Source organism: Eschrichtius robustus, chromosome 1, assembly GCF_028021215.1.
Source record: "Eschrichtius robustus isolate mEscRob2 chromosome 1, mEscRob2.pri, whole genome shotgun sequence".
NCBI lineage: Eukaryota > Metazoa > Chordata > Mammalia > Artiodactyla > Eschrichtiidae > Eschrichtius > Eschrichtius robustus.
In genome coordinates, this window is record NC_090824.1 from 40,635,857 (window position 1) to 40,658,529 (window position 22,673).

Genomic DNA, 22,673 nt, shown 5'->3' on the forward strand with positions numbered 1-22,673 from the left:
GAAAATCTATACAGAATGTATATCATGGGGTGGGGTAACAGAGTCTATACTGCACTGTTAGGTGATGGCACACAGAGCATGTCCCAGAACATTTCTGTGCTTAATTACCCAACCAAAGAGATCTAAAGTATGTATGTTGTACTGTAATAGGGGTTTATGCCTGGACAATTAAGTGTTTTATTTGTTTTCTGAAATGATGTGAACTTATTTTTCTAAACACTATGCTAAATAAACTTTATATTTATACATACCTTATGTTGAAAAAGTTATTTATCCCTGGGAAAGCAGAGAAGAGTAAAGAAAAGAAAAATAAAAATCCACAAACATTTCATAGGCTTGCAAATATAAGAGGAGTCATTTGGGGAAAATAGTCTTGTTGGTCTTTATACAAAATTACCCAATTCACTTAATTGTACTGCATACTCAGAGCTAAATGATTAGATTTCATCCTCCTTAAAGGAAAGAAATGTGTCATTCATTTGGGTGTCCCAAAATCTGAATCTGATACCATTTTTAATGGAATTAAATTGAAAGGTCCAAGGACCTTTCCATTCCCAGCCTTACTGAAAGAGCTCAGTATCACCCCATCTTTAAAGCACTCCCATTAGCCAAAGTCTGGTTATACCACACCTGGGTCCACCAGTGGTTTGGCTTAAAACTATGGACAGAACAGCATTACTGAGTGTGTAGAAGAGTCAGCCTTAGTACAGTTTGGTCCTCATGTTAAAATTACATGACATCTGATTTTGCATGCCTCCCACACTGAAATGAAGAGGAAACTAGATTTAAAAAATAGACTGGGACCACCTGTACAACTCTATTACAAAACTAAAGTCATTAAATTAATTTCAGGTATTATGTGTAGAGTTTTTTATAATCTTGTCATTCAGTTCATTTATTTACAAATTTTCTATGTAGTTAAACCAGTTAAAGTGAATAGTGTCTCAGTAAGTGGGTACTGTATAGGGTCAGAATATTATGGAGTGATTGTATTCTATCATATCTTAACCAAACATTTAAAAAAATATTTTATATTGGAGTATAGTTGATTAACAATGTTGTATTAGTTTCAGGTGTACAGCAAAGTGATTCAGTTATACATATATATATTCTTTTTCAAATTCTTTTTTTTAATAAATTTATTTATTTATTATTTTTGGCTGCATTGGGTCTTCATTGCTGCACACGGGCTCTCTCTAGTTGCAGCAAGTGGGGGCTACTCTTCCCTGCAGTGTGAGGGCTTCTCGCTTTGGTGGCTTCTCTTCTCTAGAGCCACACGGGCTCTAGGCATGCAGGCTTCCGTAGTTGTGGCATGCAGGCTCAGTAGTTGTGGCTCGCAGGCTCTAGAGCGCAGGCTCAGTAGTTGTGGCACATGGGCTTAGTTGCTCCGCGGCATGTGAGATCTTCCCGGACCAGAGCTCAAACCCATGTCCCCTGCATTGGCAGGCGGATTCTTAACCACTGCACCACCAGGGAAGCCCTTAATGAAACATTTTTAACACATTTGACAAGGTTACTGATCTACTTCAAACTTTTTTTTAGCGACAAATTTTTAAATTTAATTTTATCGTAGTATAGTTGATTAAAATGTTGTGTTCCTTCAAACATTTTTGTAGCTCCTTGGAAACTAGCAAATTAAAACCCCTCAATGAGAATTCAAGACCTTTAGCTATATGATTCCATCCCACCTTTCCAGTTTGCCTTAAAAATAATAAATGTGGAAATTTACCTTTGTACCTCACCATTTCCAATAGAGTAGATAGTAAATAAACAAAATACACTCAGATAATGGTCAATGCTATAAAGACAATAACAGGGTGATTGAATTGAGAATGGGGAATGGGTAGAGGTGGGGATTAGATTGGTCAAGGAAGGTCTCTGAATAAGTGACATTTCAGAAGAGAGATTTGAACGGTTCAAGGGAGCCAGCCTGCAAGACCTAGAAAAGAGCATTCCAGCCATAGGGAACAGCAAGTACAAAGGCCCTGAGGGAGGAGCACAGCGGCTGGATCACAGTGTTACACACTCTAGGGGTCATGTGAAAGGAGATCCAGTCAGAGAGATAGGCAGGGACCAGATCACAGGTAGAGCTTTACTGGTCTGTGCCAAATCATTTGAATTTGATTCTGAGAAGCAAGGAATGATATAACATGACTTCCACTTTAAAATATCAGCAGCCTATTCTTTGCAGAATGTTGTGGGAGGCAAGAGGGACGGCAGGGATTAAGAAACCATGTCACATTGTCCTAAACTGTTCGACAGGAAATATGTCAGGCGCTCTTGAAGCGTGTGTGACAGTTCGTCCACAAATGTCTCCAGAATTTTGTGCTCTCTAAACCTTCTGTCTACTCGGCCTCCTGCTTTTAGCCAAAGCTGCCATCTTCCTACTATGATTGTCCCACTCTGAACCTGTGTCCTGAGCTCCAGGCTGATAGATGCACTTCCCTAATGGGTATCTTCAGAATGTCCTAGTCACCTATGACTCTATATATGAAAATTTAAACTATTATCTTCACTGTAAACCTGTTCCCCACTCTGTGTTCCTCATTCATCCATTGGCCAAATATCAAATCTGGGATTCACTCTGGCGTCTTCTGTCCCTTTCTTCCCACCTCCTCCACCAGATCACTACATCTATCCATGTCTGCTCTTTTACTGTCTCTTGAATTAGTTCTTTCCCCTCCATTTCTAGGGTTACTGCTATAGTTTAGGTACTTACCATTTCTTGACTGAATTATTGCAGCCTCTGCCTGCTTGGTATCCAGGGTCTGGTCCTCATTCCAGGCTACATTACAACTATATTCAGAGAGGACTTTCAGAATTCAAGACTTATCCCAGCCTCACATTCTAGTTTGAAATCTTCAATGGCTCTCCATTGCTTATGAAATACCATTTAAACTCCTTAACATACAAAGCCTCCAAGACCCAGGCCTTACCTCTCTGTCTGGTTACATCTCTAGCCACATGAATCTGTTCCCTGCAGGCACCAGGTTCTTTCTTACCTACCAGATCTCCCAGACTCACTAGGAAGTGAGTCTGCTCCAGGAAGCTCTGTCTCACCCTCATAAACGGAATAGTACATGGCTGATTCTGTGATCAGACAGGAATTTATATCTTCCTTTCGTGTGGTACTTATCACATCACTGTAATTATGTGTTTGCCTCAGCACTTTCATCTTTGTTTCTCCTTTAGTGTAGTAGAGCACAGTAGGCACTTAAAATTATTTGTTGAATGAATAGTGACTCTAACAGTCATCCATCCCTTTAAATCATTTCACTTGCTTGGATTAGGGAACTTATGGCTCAGCTGGTTAAAGTATTATCCCTATTTAGAGAACAAAAATAAATCACTGCATTTTGGGGTAGGGTCTGAGAGTGGTTCTGTGAATCTTCTAGCATTCGTAGATGGTCTTCATGGTGATTATTTTCCTTACTGCTCCAAGGCTTTTTCCACTTACTTCCAAACAGAGGCTGGGTTCCAGATGATACAAAGTTTGACAGACAATTGGGGTCATTAGCAAAAATGTACTCACTAAGCTTTTTTAGATCAATGTTTCAAAATAGCGGTATTTATACTTATATACAGATATGCTTTCTAAAAATATTCTCTCTATGGATATATTCCTATTATTGTATTTACACTGAGCAGATGTCTAAAGAGTCTATGAGGAATAGTTAATGGAATGTAGAGTTTAGGCATCAGGAAATCTGGATTCTAGTTAGCCTTTAGATTTGGGAAATATCAACTCACCTCTCTTTTTTTCCATTGAAATGAGTGTGTTGGATATCATTATATTTGAGATCCATGTCGTTATAAGAAGAGAAAAAGGGTTAATAAAATGCACTCCCTCCCAGGCCACCCCACAGGTTAAGACGATGGAATCAATTGCAGAGTGAAAGTACACTGTGACCTGCCAAGGGCTACAAATGTAAGATAAAATAACTGATATTGAGTCAACAACTTGTGACCCCCTAGGACTATCTAGAGGTGTAGAGCTAGGTGAGGCAGGGCTGCTTTTGTACTTTTCCACCTTCTTCACCTGTATCTGCTTTGCTCCCTAATGGGTCTGCCCTTCCCTCAGGTATTGTCCTAGCTTCCCAAGCTCCTTAAGTGATAATCCTGGTGTGGGTGGTTAATAGTTTAAGGTATGAAGAGCCCAACCCTCCGCCCCTTGGGAATTTGTATTTTAAGGAAGCCTTTTAAAGATGCAAAAGAACAAAGCTATCATCATGGATGATAAGTTGCAGATTAATAAAACTGAGCAAGGTGTTCCCTATTTCTAAGCACAACAGACAAGTGTGTGTTTGTGTGTGTGTATGTGTGCGTGTGTGTGGGTTTGGGGACTAGGGAGAGAAGGATGGATGAGTGGAGGAAAAGCAAATGTCACCCTTTCCTTTCTTAATGTGCTCCACTTCCCTACTGGGTATCAAGGACCAGACAGTGGAATCTGAGCTGTTGGATCCTCTGAATACAGTTAAGTGTAGTTTCCCCACACACATCTTATCCAGAGCCTGGATAATTACCTTCAAGAGGATTCCTGTGTTGAAAAGTCATTAGCTATAAGGAAACCATAAAAATTAGCCATAGAAAAACAAGGGTTGTTCTGGGTTTTTTGTTTTGTTTTCTTTGCTTTTTAAGGTGTGAGCTACTTAGGAGATGTGCCAAAGAGAAACCCAAAATATATATCTGGTTAAAATTAGGGAATGTAATACAAGTTTGTATTCATTTTTATTTATTTAATAAGTATATTCTTACTGTGTTCTTTAACATCTGGATGACATTGAATATCCTAGTATAAACAATATTCATTCCTTGGCAAATTTATTGTATTAGCACTTAATGGGAATCAGGATGGATTAAATTCTGTCCCTGCATGAATACTCATCAGGGATCTTAAAAGTGATCAAGAGACTGGCACAACATTGTAAATCAACTATACTTCAATAAAAATATATATATATTTTTAAAAAGTGACCAAGTATCCTATCCCAATCATCCCAGGTAGACTTTCCAAAATATCTCCAATGAACACACACTAGTTCTAAGAATACATACAATCTCACCTAATAAGAGTCCCTTACTTTTAGTCTCATTATACACTCATACTCTGATGTCTTAACACATATCTGTCTTCCCAAGGATGAGTGCAGATTTTTGAATCAGGTAGCAAACTGGTAGTGTTATAATACTGAGCTCACAGCATGAGTCACGCTATATTAAAACAGAATTTGTGTTTTTTCAAGAAGGAATAAATTAGGCTAAAATTTGCCTTTATTTTATTTTACTTTTATTATTTTAAAATTGTATTCATGTACTGCTATGCAATATTATACATATTATTAAAATTCACAAAATCACAATTATACAAGTATATAAAGGTGAATAAGTTCTTATTATTGTTTACCTTTCCCAAGGAATCTTCTTGGACACACTTTGGAGGAAATATACCCCACTTTGGAGATGAGTGCTGCAAGCTAGTGTTTTCTAATTTTAATGTGCATATATAAATAGCTTGAAGATCTTGAATAAGTGTAGATTCTGATTCAGTAGGTCTGGGGTGAGGCTTGAGATTCTGTTTGTCTAACAAGCTCCCAGGTGATGCTGATACTACTGGCCTGGGGACCACACTTTAAATAGTGAGGATTCATGCAGTAGCTTCTCTATTACTGACCTAAATCTCAATGCAAATTGAAGTTTTAACTGGTCAGTGCAATGTAGATGGTGCAGAGAAACTGAAGATCATCAGCCAGTAGTTATTTTAAATGGTGCATATTAACAATGTAAATTAAATACATGAACCAGATTGGGTCCATATGTAAAGCATCTAAGGTGGAAAACTATTTATTAAACACTTTAAACCCCTTAAATGCATTCTCAAATACAGTAGCCATTGAAATGTTAAATACAAAGTAATCCTCTCTTTTAACACAGCAGATCTCCATGGAGCCTACAAGAAGATTTTTTTCTGTTATTACATGGCCTATAAATAAAACTGCCTTTTAATTTTTTTTTTCTGTTATTCCAAATTTTTCATTAGTTCACACTGACAGACCACTTTTCAGTCTGTCTTAGTCAGATTTCTCCATGAAAACTATTAGATGTGTCTGTAAACCAAGATTATTTTTATAAAGTAAACAGTTAAGTGTAATCTTTGATAAAATACCCTGAATCTGATCATATCACTTTCTATGCCTGATGATCACATGCCTCATATGCATACTTCTCAGGGGTCTGGGTCATAGATTTCATAAGTGTTCCCCATTCATTTTATCTGATGTAAATTTTAATATATGGCAACATTCAGTGGAGATTTGAGCTCCCCAGTGCCAATTTGATGAAGTCCAAGTCTTAAAAATGCCAATGCACTTGTACATAAACATAAAACCAGGTCTGTGGTCTGGGCCCAAGCTCCTGTACCAGAGGAGCAAACTTCTGATAAAGAACCACTTCCAAACTCTAGAAACACCAGATCTGAAAAGCTCTCAAAGCTTGGCTTTGTTGAATCGGTTTACTTAATTTAAGCCAAACCCCAGCATCCATGTGCCAAGTGCCCGGCTCATCACTTGGGATTCAAAGATGAACAGGCCAGTCTGTAGCATCTAAGAACTAAGTTAAGTGGATTGATATGGACCTATTCATGCTAAAGTACTACAAAAGAGGTATGTACAACATGTCCCTAGGAGTTGTACAAGGCCCCACAGGCAAAGTGATATTGTATTTCAAAGAATGAGTAGGAGCACTCTGGCAGGGCAGAGAGAAAGGATGTTCTCAGTGGATGATATAGCATTTATAATAAGGATTTTAAACTCTATAGACAATGATTAATCATGAAATGCATTATCATTTTTTAATTTCACTCCTCCTGTGCTTGTTAGCCATTTGTATATCATCTTTGGAGAAATGTCTATTTAAGTCCTTTGCCCCTTTTTAAATTTGGTTATTTGATTTTTTTGTTGTTGAGTTGTAGGAATTCTTTATATATTCTGGATATTAACCTCTTTTAAGATATATGATTTGCAAATATTTTCTTCCATTCCAAGGCTGTCTTTTCATTCCATTGATTATGTCCTTTGATGAACAAAAGTTTTTAAGTTTGATGTAGTCCCATTTGTCTATTTTTGCTTTTGTGGACTGTGCTTTTAGCATCATATCCAAGAAATCATTGCCATATCCAGTGTCATGAAGACTTTCTCTTATATTTTCTTCTAGTTCTATAAGTTTGGGGTCTTACATTTAGGTCTTTAATCCATTGAATTAATTTTTGTATGTTGCATAAGACAACGGTCCAACTTCATTTTTTACATGTGGATATCCAGGTTTTCCAGCACCATTTGTTGAAGAGACTGTTCTTTTCTCATTGAGCAAAGCTTACCCTTTTAACCACTATCTATAGACAGGCATACCTTGTTTTATTGCTCTTTGCTTTATTGAGCTTCACAGATACTGCATTTTTTTTACAAACTGAAGGTTTGTGGCAACCCTGCATCGCCAAATGATGGTTAGCATTTTTTAGCAATAAAGTATTTTTTAATTAAACTGTGTACATTTTTTTTAGACATAATGCTATTGCACACTTAATAGACTACAGTATACTGTAAGCATAACTTTTACACACATTGGAAAACCAAAAACTTCGTGTGACTCATGTTATTGCAATATTCGCTTTATTGCAGTGGTCTGGAACTGAACTCACAATATTTCTACACATGTACATATATATATATATATATATATATACATATATATATATATATATGTGTGTGTGTGTGTGATTTATTATAAGGAGTTGGCTCACTCGATTATGAAGGCTCACAAGTCCCAAGATTGTCAGGGTGTCTCAGCAAGCTGGAGAGCCAGGGAAGTCAATGGCTTAGTTCCAGTCCAAGTCCAAAGGCCTGAGAACCAGAAGAGTTGATGGTATAGTTTTAGTCTGAAGTCCAGCAGGTTTGGGACCCAGGAAGAGCCAGTGTTTCAGTTTGAGACCAGGAGCAAGTAATTTAAAATAAATAAATAAATAAATAAATAAATAAATAAATAAATAAATAAATAAATAAAATTCCAGTTCAAAGGCAATCAGGGAAGAAGAATTCTCTCTTACTCAGGGGAAGGTCAGCCTTTTTGATCTTAATGTTCAACCAAATATCTGAGCATCCCATGGCCCAGTCAAGTTGACATCTAAAATTAACCATCACATACTGCCACTTACTACTTGATTGGCCCTGGGCAGATTACTTTATCTTCCTGTGCATCAAGGTCCTCATCTGTAAACTGGGAATAATCATAGTACCTACCTTACAGACTTTCTGCAAGGATTATACAAAAACATGCATGCAATACACTTAGCAAAACACATAATAATTGTTACTTATTACTGTTAACTTTTAAGTTACTACATAGAATTCCATTGTTTGGACAGATTGCAATTTATTCAACTGATTCTCTACTATTAAATTTCAAGTGTTTCCAGTTTTTTTTCTTTGTTCCTAGTATTTTTTATTATTGAGAAATGCCTTCAAGAATATCTGTGTAGGTATATCTTTGGGCATATCCATAATTATTTCATTAAGATTAATCTTTATAAGTGAAATCACTCAGTTAAGCAGATAACCAAAGATTTCAATACATATATAACCATAACCTTTGCCACTTGACTCTGCAGCACCTTGTTCTTGAGGTGATTATATTTCTCTGCTTCACTGATATTGAGCTTGGCTGTGTGACGTGCTTTGGCCAATGGAATGTGAGCAGATATAATATCCAACCAAAGCTTTAAATGTACCTGTATGGATTGACTTGCTGCCTTAGAGATTCCACCTTCTTATACTTTTTTTCTTTTCTTTTTCTTTTTTTCTTTTTGGCTGTGTTGGGTCTTCATTGCTGCACGCAGGCTTTCTCTAGTTGCGGCGAGCCGGGGATACTCTTCGTTGAGGTGCGCAGGCTTCTCATTGCAGTGGCATCTCTTGTTGCGGAGCACGGGCTCTAGGCGGGTGGGCTTCAATAGTTGCAGCACGTGGGCTCAGTAGTTGCGGCTCACTGGTTTAGTCTCCACGGCATGTGGGATCTTCCCGGACCAAGGATCAAACCTGTGTCCCCTGCATTGGCAGGCGGATTCTTAACCACTGTGCCACCAGGGAGTCTTCCACCCTCTTATACTTTTGCCATGAGAACAACATTCCCTGGGCACCTGTTGATTGCAGAATGGAGGACATGTGGATCAGATCTGAACTCAATTCACAGCCCAAATCACAGTCACTCTAGCTGACCCTCAGATCTGGGGGTGAGAAAAATATTTGTCACGTAAGTCACTAAGATATTATGGGGTTTTTTAATGCACATTATTGCAGCAATAACTGACTAATGTACAGAGAGATGAGATCATCAGATTTATTGGTCATACTTCAGTGACCTAAGCTGCCTCGAGTAGTCCCAGAGTACTAAGTCTATTATCATCCTTCCGCCAGACCCCTCCCCCAACAAATCACTGAATCTACATATAAGCTCACTCCTCCTTTTAGGGTTACTGCCAAAATCAAAAGCTTCCAAAATCTATTAGAGAAAATGTTCATGACCAGGAGATATGTAAATTTCTTAGCCTCTCATTGAGAATCCTTAAAAAGTGTTCTTGGAGTCTAAAGTCTTAACTAGCTTTTCCCAAGATATGTTCCAAAGAACATTAGTCCTTTAAAATGCTCACAAAATCCACAAAAATGGATTCAATTTTAGCCACTTAAGTGATCACTTAAGTTTTAGAAATGCTTTTTTTTTTGAAACGTTATTTTTTGAATATGTATTTTATGACATTCTTGAATGTTCATGATGCACACCAGCATGTGAAATTATCTGAGAAAGCTTGCAGTAAAGAAACGTGCTAAGACTCTGCGTGTCCCAATTTTAATTTACACTAGCCCTTCTCTTCTAGCAATATCTCAATATCTCTTATTAACTGAGAAGCTAGTATTCTACAGAATCTATTTTGTGAGACCTTAACTCAGAAGGTGGACTCTCTAATGAGGAAATTTCAGGCTTTACAGAGGCCAATTAGAACAGATATTTTAGGTCTCTGTAGTACCTATTATACCATGTCACATTATGTACATATATCAATTAGTAAATGAGCCAATCTGCTGTTCCAGAGGCCACATACTACAGTGACTTCAATAAGATAGAAGTTTATGTCTTTCATGTAAGAGTCCAGAGATGAATAGTCTAGGTTGACAAGGTAGTTCTGCCTCACCGGGTCATCTAAAATCCCAGGCTGGCAGTTTGTCTCTGTGACCCTCAACAAACATTGGTTTCCAATCCCTGTCATTTCCCAGCCTGAAGGAAGAAAGAAGTCTAGAGGAGGAGATTCCATCTTAAGAAACAATCAAGATATTGCTTATGTCACTTCTTACATATCATTGGCCCAATCCTAGTCACATGTCCAATGCCTAGCTCCCAGGGAAATATACCTCTAGCTAAGTGGCCATATGTCCTACTAAAAGGTCAGATAATTCTATTCCTAAAAGGAAGAAGAGGACAATAGACACTGGGGGTCAATTAATAGTATCTGCCACTGTATTTAGTTTACTTTCTTGAAACCTCTGGACTTTCCCTTCTAGGTAACAGAATGGAAGTTGTCATATAAATGAGTCAGGAAATGCCATTTTCCCACTACAGATCTATAGATGCCACTTCCATCAGAATGATAAACATCATCTTTAAGTTACCATTATCTCCTATCTCCTTAAAACATCTGAGGCAATGCACAATTCCTAGTTTAAAATACAACTTGAAACTGCTCATTTTTTAATGTTCAGACTCACAAGTAATCAAAAAAATGTAAGCACCTTGAGGGCAAGGAGGGTAACTTACCACTGTTGTCAGAACAATGTGCCACACTATAGGTGCCTGGAAAATATATGTTGCATGAATGAATAAAATAAGATGCCAGCTTGAAAAATGGAACGGGATACTATTATCTCCTTTTAAATTAGTGAAGGTTTAAAGTAATGATGGTGTTTAATGCTGGTGAAGATGCAACAAGGCAGATAGTTTGACATATTACAGATGGAAGTATAAATTAGTACAACCTTTCCAGAGGGCAATTCATCAAATTACAAGAACAAAAAGAAACAAATTTTTGTTGATCACATGGGCAAAGATACAAAAATTTGTTAATATGTTATCTTGGTGAAAGTATCGGGAAGCATACTCTTTCATATATTACTGGTGGGAGCCTGTTTGTAGTAACCACTGTGGAGAAATTTTGGGAATGCCTAGCACAATAAAAATGCACATACTCTGACTTAGTACTTTCTCCTCTAGAGGTCTGTCTTACTGATATATTTGCACAGTTGTGATATTCGTTTATATAAGGGTACTCAATACAGACTTATTTGTAGTGGCAAAAGACTAGAAAAAGCCTAAATGTCCTTCATTGGGAGGGGGACAATTACATGTCAAGCAGCTATTTAAAAATACATTGTTAAAATTGTTAAAGTCAAAGTACACAATAGTATTTCTACCACCATGATTTGATAGGCTTTTTAAAAAGTGGCTGTGGAAGATACACCCATTTTCATAGCAGCATTATTTATAATAACCAAAAAATGGAGGAAACTAATAAGAACCTGCTGTATAAAAAATTAAAATAAAATTCAAAAAAAAATGGAGGATAAAACCCAAGTGTTCACATTTATATATATATATATATATATATATATATATATATATATATATATATAGCGAGAGAGAGAGACAGAGAGAGACAGAGAAAGAATCTGAGGAAGAAGAAACATGATTGAAGGTCAGAGATGGAAGGCTAACTTGTTATATTTAACTCTTTTTATCATATATCACTTTTTCAACAGAAGTAAAAAACTTTGGGGAGTTCCCTGGTGGCCTAGTGGTTAGGATTCCTGGCTTTCACTGCCATGGCCTGGGTTCAGTCCCTGGTTGGGGAACTGAGATCCCACTAGCCGCACAGTGCAACCAAAAAAACAGAAGTAAAAAACTTAAAAAGTCACTATTCATATTCTTTGATTCTGTAATTCTCTTTCTATCCCAATGAAATAATTTGAAATACAAACAAAAATTTATGCCCACCATGCATCAAAAACTTGGAAATAACCTAAACATCCAATATTACGGGAACAGTAGTGAAAACCGTAATTTGTAACTAACATTTTCAATAATACTGGAGAATGATATAATGAAAAACAAACAAACATAAAGCTCGGGACTCCCCTGGTGGCACTGTTGTTAAGAATCCGCCTGCCAATGCAGGGGACACGGGTTCGAGCCCTGGTCCGGGAAGATCCCACATGCCACGGAGCAACTAAGCCCGTGCGCCACAACTACCTAGCCTCGGGAGCCACAACTACTGAGCCCACGTGCCATAACTACTGAAGTCCGCGTGCCTAGAGCCCGTGCTCCGCAATAAGAGAAGCCACCGCAATGGGAAGCCCGCACACTGAAAGGAAGAATAGCCCCCGCTCGCCGCAGCTAGAGAAAGCCGGCGCGAAGCAACGAAGAACCAATGCAGCCAAAAATAAATAAATAAATAAATAAATAAATAAATAAATAAATAAATAAATAAATAAATAAATAAATAAATAAAATACTAAAAAATAAAATAAAAATAAAGCATAGTGAAAAGATCACAAGTACATATGACAGAACGTTATCAGTTGTTGCCCCTGGGGAGTAGCACTACAGATGCATATTATTCTGTTTCTTTATACTTTTTTGTTTGATACAAGTCAGAGCTCTTCTGACTGTTAGTGACAGAAACCGAAATCAAACTACCTTAATTAAAGGGATATTTGTTGGCTTACTGAACCAGTTACTAGGACTGACTGGAACCAGGGACTCTTTCCAAATCTCCTTCCCCCTCCTCTCTGCACATTGGGATCAATGTCTTCTATGATAGACCTGCCTTCTCCACAGCCATAGGACTCTGTTGCCAGAAGCTCCTGGATTCACATTTTCTAGTTTTTCCACTACAGAGGCAGAGAATGTTCCCTCATTCTTTGGGTGGTGTGGCAGATCCAGCTAAAATAATCTCAACAAAAAATTTTCATTGGCCCATTTTAGATCACATATCCAATCAGAGCGGCCAGGGTGGTGATAGGGAGGGAGGGGAGGGTAGTGCACAGGAAGGCAGGTTTATGGAAGAAGACAGCATCAACCAGGAGGTAACAGGATCTGTTCTCCTTGAGTTTGGGGAAAGTCAGTGCAGCCTGCATTCCCCATACTGTAGCAGAATTTTTTTTTTAAAAAAAAGACAGCAGCACCCACTATGGCCAGATGGTTAGTGTGATAAGGAGTGTGCAATGTACCGAGAAAAGAAGAGAGCTGCTAGGCCATCAAAATAACAACTGTCCATCATACTGTATTTTCAATGAGCATGTTTACTTGGATAGTCAGGAAGAAAAATGTTAAGTGAGGAAAGAACACCATTTCCTTTTCTCTCTCTTGCCCTGGGGTTTAGTGGTGCCTCTGGAATACTTCCTTATCTGCCCTCTGGTCACTTGAAAAAACAGTTATATTCACCTTCTGATTAAACCTTGAAATCAAACTTGCTCTCCCTTAAATGGCCTGGTGAAATAGTTTTCTGAAACCCTGAACCTGGTTGGTTGTTTTTTCCCCCCAAGTCACCTTCCAGGCAACAGAAACACAGCTAACATCTGAGTTCTATCCTATAATTTGAATTTTGGGGTGAGGTTCAATTCCAAAGGTCCTGGTTTCTGCATCTCTCTCCCACTCCTGCACTGGCCAAGTCTGAGTTTATTGACCTTCACAGCACAATACAAAATACACTTGTTTGCTTTGGCCTGTTCTGATGGGCAAGGAGTCCTGTCTGAGTTTGCCTTCCACTGTTTGGTTTGCTAATTATATTGTGTATTTTAGTCACTTTCTGTACACATCACTAGACACCTTTCTTAATGACTCATTATTTCAATGTTTTGGAAAAAAATTATATAATGTGCTCTGCTTTCTTATGACTTAATTCATTTCTTTTTGTAAAGTTATGAGACTAGGCACCAACCCTTAATTGGAATATAATTGTTACAAATTTATTTCTAAGTCTAGCAGAAGCAACTACTATTATACTAGATATAGGATAAAAGTTACATAGAATTGTAAAAAGTTGATGAAATTCATCCATTCTTTTTTATTTTTAATTGCGGTAAAATACACAGAATATGAAATTTACTGTTGTAACCATTTTTACAGTAAAGTACATTCACATTGTTGTGCAACCAATCTGCAGAATCATTTTCATCTTGCAAAACTGAAACTCTATACCGATTAAACAAAAACTTCCCATTCCTCCCTCCTTTTAGCTCCTGGCAACCACCCTTTTATTTTCTGACTTATGAATTTGACTACTCTAGGCACTTCATATAAATGGAATCATAGAACATTTGTCCTTTTGTGACTAGCTTATTTCACTTAGAAAAATATCCTCAAGTTTCATCCATGTTGTAACATGTGTCAGAACTTCATTTTTTAAGGCTAAATAATATTCCATTTATGTATATACCACATTTATCCATTCATACATCAATGAACACTTGGGTCTTATCTTCCATTTTTTGGTTATTATAAATAATGCTGTTACGAAAATGGGTGTACAAATATCTCTCTGAGACTCTGCTTTTAATTCTTTTGGGTATATACCCAGAAGTGGAATGCTGGTCATATCATAATTCTATTTTTAATTTTTTGAGGAACTGTTATACTGTTTCTCATAGTGGCTGCACCATTTCACATTCCTACCAACAGTGCACAAGGGTTCCAGTTTCTCCACATCCTTGCCAATACTTGCTATTTTTTGGTTTTTGGTAGTGGCCATCATAACAGGTGTGAGATGAAAATCTCATCTATTCTTAGCCTCTCATTTTGTGCATGAGCAACTGAGACCCAGTCATTTTAAATAGATTGTCCAAGGTAGTGCAAATCATATGAGGGAGTAAAGTGCAGTGGTTAAAATATTGGACTCTGGATCTAGATTCCCATTTTTTAATCTTGGCTCTGCTACTGACTGACTGCATAATCTTGGGCACATTACTTAACTTCTCTGTGTCAGTTTCCTTTTTTGTAAAATGAGTATAATTTAAGGGTACCTATTTCATAGAGTTGTTGTTGTAAGAACTAAATGAGATAACACACATAAAGTGCAGCTTGAAGACGGCCACGGTTTTTTGGACATTCCTCTTATGGGAGGATGGGATCTAATTCCCCTCCCCTTGAACCCACACTGACCATAGGCCCTCAGTTGTCATTAATAAAATGCAACTGAAGTAATACTGCTTGACTTCCAAGTCTGAGTCAGAAGAAGACTTTCATCTTCTGCCTTGGTCTCCAGGAACACTCTCTCTGTGGGAAGCCATCTGCCATATAAAAGTATGACTGTCCTGCTAGAAAAACCATATGAAACTACATGAAGAGAGAGAGGGGTTTGTTCCATTGAGCTCAGCTTTCCTGCCATCCTCACAGGTGCCAGGCATCTGAATGAGCCTGTTTGGCACCCTCTAGACCAAACCAGCTGTCAGCTGAACAAAAAACAAGTGACCTCAGTCAATACCACACTGAGCAAAAGAATTGCCAGCCAAGTTTTACCCAAATGCTATTTTTACATAATTAATTTGGGCATTAAATCACACAGCAATTGATCACTGGAACAAATGGCTGGTATACAATAAGTGCCACTAGAATGTAAGCTCTCTAAGGGCAGGTATTTTTGCCTTCATTGCTATTTCCCCAGGACTTAGAACAATGACTGGCATATAATAGGTGTTCAATAAAGATTTGCTCAATGAATGGATGAAACTTAAACTCTTGCTTTTATTAGTGGTAGATGGTAATCAGAACCAGTCTGCTGATCAGAGCTCTCTGTATCACTCCATGTTGACCTAAAAGCTGCTGACCATTTATTTCTCCTGAGATTTTTAGGTCTTTATGATACAACTCTTGGTGTATTCTCAAAAAGTTAATGGTAAAGTATACGCTAATTTGCAAAGGTTGGAGAACATCAAAAGAGACTGCATGGTGTTTCTTATACTAATACTACAATACCAGGCACTTAAAACCTGTAGCTCATTAAATCCTAACAACCCTGCAAAATTTATATCATCTCCTCCCATTCTACACATTAAGACACTAGGGTTCAAAGAGTTTAGGTACTTTGCCCAACCAGAGATGAGAAGCGAAAGGTTCAGGATTTGAATTTAAATCTGCTTCCTCCTTGAAGAACACTTTTCAGTCTAGAAAACTATTCATAAAGATCATCAGCACACAACAGTGAGTAAAGAGGGTCTTTTGCTTTAAAAGTCAGGAATAGCCCATTCAAGTCCCAGCTGCTGGCCAACTATGAGGCCTTCTTCAATTCATTTCATTTATCTCATTTTCCTCAACCAGAAAATGGGAAGAGTGATCCCTGTCCTGCCTACCTTACAGTGATTTGGGTGATTCTTATAACCCAAACACTTCTGCAAACATGCTTCTGCAGAAAGATCTTCCCATGGCAACAAAGATAGAAAAAGATGGGCAGAACTTTTTGAGATCCTACATAGAAAAACATTTTTGACAAAATAGTGGGAATTAGTGATTCCAAAGTTGAAATAATCTTCAGCAAAGCAAATTGAGTTCAAAAGAAATAAATGTTAGGACAATTAAGATATTTTGAGGTACAGGATATATTCATCTAACGTGAAATTTTTACTCAAAATATAATTGTCAATGTAGTCAAAACCTGAATATCTGAAGTTGAATATCAGATTTGAGAATATTGGAGTGTGTGTTAAAATGTTGATGCTTTTAGCTCTAGTAGCTTGTGGTACAAATAACTAATCTAGTTTTTTTTTTTTTAATATATTCTTTATTTATTTATTTTTGGCTGCGTTGAGTCTTCGTTGCTGCACGCGGGCTTTCTCTAGTTGCTGCGAGCAGAGGTTACTCTTCGTTGCAGTGCGTGGGCTTCTCACTGCGGTGGCTTCTCTTGTTGTGGAGCACGGGCTCTAGGCATGCGGGCTTCAGTAGTTGTGGCTCATGGGCTCTAGAGCGCAGGCTCACTAGTTGTGGCGCACTGGCCCAGTTGCTCCGCAGCATGTGGGATCTTCCCGAACCAGGGCTGGAACCCGTGTCCCCTGCATTGGCAGGCGGATTCTTAACCACTGCACCACCAGGGAAGCCCACTAATCTAGTTTTTAAATTGTTGAAACAAGAAAGAATGAACCACTCCTTCTAATGTGGTATTCAGCCCAGAACTTTGCAGACTTTGGGTAACAGTTGTGTTGCTTTACCCTCACATGTTCATTCATTTGCTTCTAAAGTACATTCTCTTTGCCAAGGTGAAAATGTTAGGACGAAATCCAACCTCACCACATGCCATACCAAGACCACCCAGACCCTCTGTGTGCTGTTGCTGATTGAGGCTACCAGATCAGACTTCCTTTGCCTTAGGGTAAATTCCATTTGGGGTCTCTTGTTGCCCTCTTCCACTGATTGGCCTCTGTCAATATATCTTGGTCCTTCAAGATGTTCTACTAACGTTGAGTCACAGAAGAGAAACCGTTGGTTCTCAGGAATTTCTACAAATTTCCTCATTTCACCCCCACCTTCCCTCTCTAGTATCCAACTCTGAAAACCAAGGGCTCCTTGGTCTGAGCAGCCTTTGTCAAGCCACAAAAGATCCTGTTATACACTTTCTCTAGGGCCTGTGGGGCCTACTTGACATACATTTGCATAACTATGTTCAGCTTCTCAAGCGATACTTAAAAACAAAAAAGAACAAGGAGAATCTGCACCAAGAGGTCTTGTTGTTTTTAAACAGAGACTGTTTCAATGTGATTTATTTGGCTGAAGTTCTGTCTAACCAGAACCTCACCACCAACACGCAGTCAGGTGTACATATGAGTGCACACACACACACACACACACACAACCACACACACTGAGCTAGGTTTAGTCTCCCAGACTCAGATCCCTAAATGTTTCTATGACCTATGATTGTATACACTCTGATAGCTCTCAACTCTAAATTCGGAGAGTCTAAAAAAGATTTGAACATGTTAAAAATGTTGTAAATTTGACTATTACAATTGTAGAACCCAATTCAACAAACCAAATTTAGGGTTATAGGAGTATCAAATTTACCAAGAGAGTTTCTGTGACTTAAACTGGTATAAGAGCAAGTAATTTGTGAACTCCACTATTTTTCTTAATTTATGTCTTTTCAACTTTCCACCCTTTAAAACTCCATCAACACTCCATTTGTTTAGAATATCTAGAATCGCAATTGCTAAAACATAGCATACAGGCTATGGGTTCTGGATCTGTGGTCAGCAGATCTGGGATTCAACCCAACCTGTGACTTGGTGGAGGCAGATCGTCCTTGAGTCACTTAGTACCTGTGTCATAAGATTGTTGTGAAAATTAAATGAGAAAAATAAGTGTCACGCATCCGGCAAGTGCTTGAAAACATCAGCCATTTTACTATCATCAAAAAGTCTACAAATAGGGACTTCCCTGGTGGTGCAGTGGTTAAGAATCTGCCTGCCAATGCAGGGGGCGTGGGTTCAAGCCCTGGTCTGGGAAGATCCCACATGCCGTGGAGCAACTAAGCCCGTGTGCCACAACTACTGAGCCTGTGCTCTAGAGCCTGTGAGCCACAACCACTGAAGCCCATGTGCCTAGAGGCCGTGCTCTGCAGCAAGAGAAGCCACCGCAATGAGAAGCCCGCGCACCGCAACTAGAGAAAGCCCGCGCGCAGCAACAAAAACCCAACCTAACCAAAAAAAAAAAAAAAAAAAAGTCTACAAATAAATTCTGGAGAGGGTATAGAGAAAAGGGAGCCCTCCTATACTGTTAGTGGGGATGTAAATTGGTGCAGCCACTGTGGAAAACAGTATGCAGGTTTCTTAAAAACTAAAAATAAAACCACCATATGATCCACCAATCCCACTCCTGAGCATACATCCAGAGAAAACTAATTGAAAAAGACACATGCACCTCAATGTTCATGGCAGCACTGTTTACAGTAACCAAGACACAGAAACAACCCAAGTGCCGATCAACAGACAATTGGTTTAAAAAGATGTGGTGTGTATATATACAGTGGAATATTACTCAGCCATAAAAAAGAATGAAATATTGCCACTTGTGGCAACATGGATGGATCTAGAGAATATCATACTAAGTGAAATCAGTCAGAGAGAGAAAGACAAATATTACATGATATCACTTATATGTGGAATCTAAAAAATAATACAAATGAATTTACAAAACAGAAACAGACAGGCATAGAAAACAAACTTATGGCTACCAAGGGGATAGGAAGTGAGGGAGGGATAAATTAGTAGTATGGAATTAACAGAGACAAGCTACTATACATAAAATAGATAAGCAACAAGGATTTACCATATAGCATACGGAACTATGTTCAATATTTTGTAGTAACCTATAATGGAAAATAATCTGAAAAAATATATATAACTGAATCACTTTGCTGTACACCTGAAACTAACACAATATTGTAAATCAACTATACTCCAATTAAAAAAAAACCTATTACTATAAGAACCCCCATCGGCCATTTGTAATTAGCATAATCTTTTGCCAAATTTAATGCTAAGATAACTTTACTTTCACAAACTACCCTTACCACTTAATGCTCCCACCAGTGCCATTGCCTTCATTCCTATGACCATAGCAAGTTATTTACATTGTCCTTTACAACAGTAAGTATTTTTCACCTCTCTTAGACATGCTCGATGTTGTAAAATGCAGAAAGCAAAAAATAATTCAATTGGAAAGACTGAGTCTCTTGTTAGTGTCATGATATTTAAACATTTAGCTCAAGTATTGATGCTTTTTGCATTTAAATCAATTTTAGATGTTAACAATAGCTAATCTAATTGCTAGTGACCTTATAATTAACATAAGAACACAAATCATGGGCATCAAGTACGTATTAAAGTCAAATAACAGGTAATTTTTTTTCTCTTAGTCCTTTGAGGGTATTGATTAAACCCAATGTAATTTCTCTTTCCAAATGGAATTCCAGCTCTTATTTGAGAATGAAGAAGTAACAACATCCCCTGTAAAGGGCTATCAGACCTCCTTCCATGTCAATGGAAAGGAGGAAATGAAAATTAAACATCACAACCAAAGCACAGATGGGAAACTAGATAAGCTAATCATCCTCTATTTTGATTACTACATTTGTTAGGGCTAAATGCTTAATCTGTGTTTGAGAATGGCAGTTACTCTGCTAAAAAGAAAGGAAATGAATGATCCCATCAACATTGTGATGTAGTTGAGATTTATCTGTATCAAATCTAACTCTGTTTGGGATGAGCTGAAAATCTTGATCTATTTAAAAGGTTCCAATTTGGCAGAACTTTCTTCCCTGTCAGCACCAAAAAAAGTCTTTGAAATGCATAGGAACTCTACAAATGAAAGGAGGAGTACAAATGGAGTGAATACGGTCCCAAACATTTTGTAATATTCCACAAGTCTTTTCCACAGCCGCATTTTTCTCCCATGATTACTCTATGCTCATCTTAAGGGAAAGATATTTAGTGAATCAGAAACAGGAAGTTGGTCTCTACTGGAGCCTATAGCATCTTTGCTATGATGTTAATGATTTGCAGAGCCTCTTCCTCTCCACTCCCAACTGATGTGAACTGGGCCAAGGTTAAGTTGATGGAACTACTTAAGCATTCCCTCTAGCTTTTCCCACAAAGATCAACACAAGGATCAGCAATGGTGTTGTTTATATTACGTTGATTTACTGTATCATGCTGCTCCTCATTCCTAACCTCTATGATTCATTCATAGTATTTCACCAAATGCACTCATAAAGTGGGATTAATCACACTTGCCTATTATAGTGGACAGCTACTGCTTTTCTCTTAATCTTCAGATAAAAGCATTTGAATCTCCTCTGAGGAATACAACTTCCCTACTCAATCCATGGTGTTACGAATACAGATGTTCTCATCCCCAACTCCAAAGATGGGCACATACATCAGGACTGATGGAACCAGAGCCTGGACTCCTGCTGTCCTTGGTCTTTGGTGCCCTGCCCCATCCTTCTATGCAGCAATGGATTTTGCCCCCAGGCCAAGTTGGAAACATCATCTCTGAAGAAATTTAGTCAGTGTATGTGGTGTATTCATGCAATAGTAATTCAGAGTAGGGGTTGGCACACCAGAGAGGACCCAATTTGCATTGGTATTTAGAGAGAGGCCCAGCCTGACTACCTGCCCCCAGAACCCTAAAGTAAATCCTATCATCCACATTCCTATTGACAAACACAAAATCTAGCTCTAATTTTGGAGCCGAACAAAGGAAACCTCACCAAAGCCACCTATACCAATTGGACTTGTCCTTGATTCACAAGTAAATGAGTAAAAGACCATGTGTTGGTAGGAAATTCTGTACCTCAAGTTTATTTGGAGAACAACCAAAATAAATATCAAAATAACTGACCTAGACAGTGGTAATATAAATAATTCATAAAACATAAGAAGCTACAAGGAATTCTCATCAATGTCCAAAAAGAGAAGATAATGTATTCATTTAAACCAAAAGAGACTACTATGAAAAAAGAGCAGTTGGAAAACAATGAAGATTTCATGGAGATTAAAAATACAATCACCAAAATAAAAAAATAACTCTAAGCAATGCAAGAAAAAAAATCAAGAAAATCTCCTGGAATATAGAGGAAAAAGACCAGAGACAGAAAACATGAGGGAAAAAATGTCAAGAGGAGTAGAGCAACTAAAAGAACCAATCAATACCTGTCCAACAGGAGTTCCAGGAATAGAGAACAGAGAAAAAAATTTTAAATAATAGAAGAACATACCCCAGAGTTGATATAAGATATAAAAATTCAAATTGAAAGGGCTTATTAAGTATAGAACAGGATGAGTTTGAAAAAGAAAAAAAGATTCATTCTGAAATTTCAGAACAGGTATAAAGAGAACACACCAAAAGCTTTGTGGGGGGGGGGGGGCGCCGGTTAGGGCAAAGAGGTTACTACAAACAAGTAACAATTTCAGGGATTCCATTGACACATGGGATGCAAGAAAGCAATGGGGCAGAGCAGAGCAGACCAGCTGTGGGAGATGCTTGACATTCCAGCCAGAGAAGTGGCCACTGGTGGAGTGGAGCAGGCCAGGGACCACTTACACCTGAGACGGATGATAGACCAGCACATGCCAGAGGTAGAAGTCCAAGTAAAATGTTGAAGGAACAGCCTCATTGAGCAACCAAGAGTGTCAGTCGTACCCAGTGCAATCTAGCAGCTGTAAATATCTGTAGTGGATTTCCAGGTGAAACCAAGACAGGTATTCTTAGCTGAGACACCAAGAGGTGGTTAAAGCAGTATTGGAACATCAAGATAGCTTATTCCAAGTGAAAAATCAGGCAATGTAATAAAGGTATTATCCAGGAAAAAAAAAAATAGAAAAGCAAGCAAGAAAGCAATGAAGTAATGCTTTCAAACAACTAGGAAAAAATATTTTGAGCATAAAATTCTATATGCAGGCACACTATCAACCAAGTGTGAAAGTGAAATGAAGACATTTCATACATGCAAAGACTTAGAACGGTTCTTACGTATCTCTTCTGAAAAAAGTTGAAAAGTACCAAAATACACTTTAGCAGCACCAAAGAGG

General features: G+C 38.0%; 1 pseudogene; it reads left to right on the top strand.

Moving 5' to 3' along the window:
- Window positions 1–22,070: 22,070 nt before the first annotated feature.
- On the top strand, window positions 22,071–22,376 carry LOC137753578 (SNRPN upstream reading frame protein-like; annotated as a pseudogene).
- Window positions 22,377–22,673: the final 297 nt, after the last annotated feature.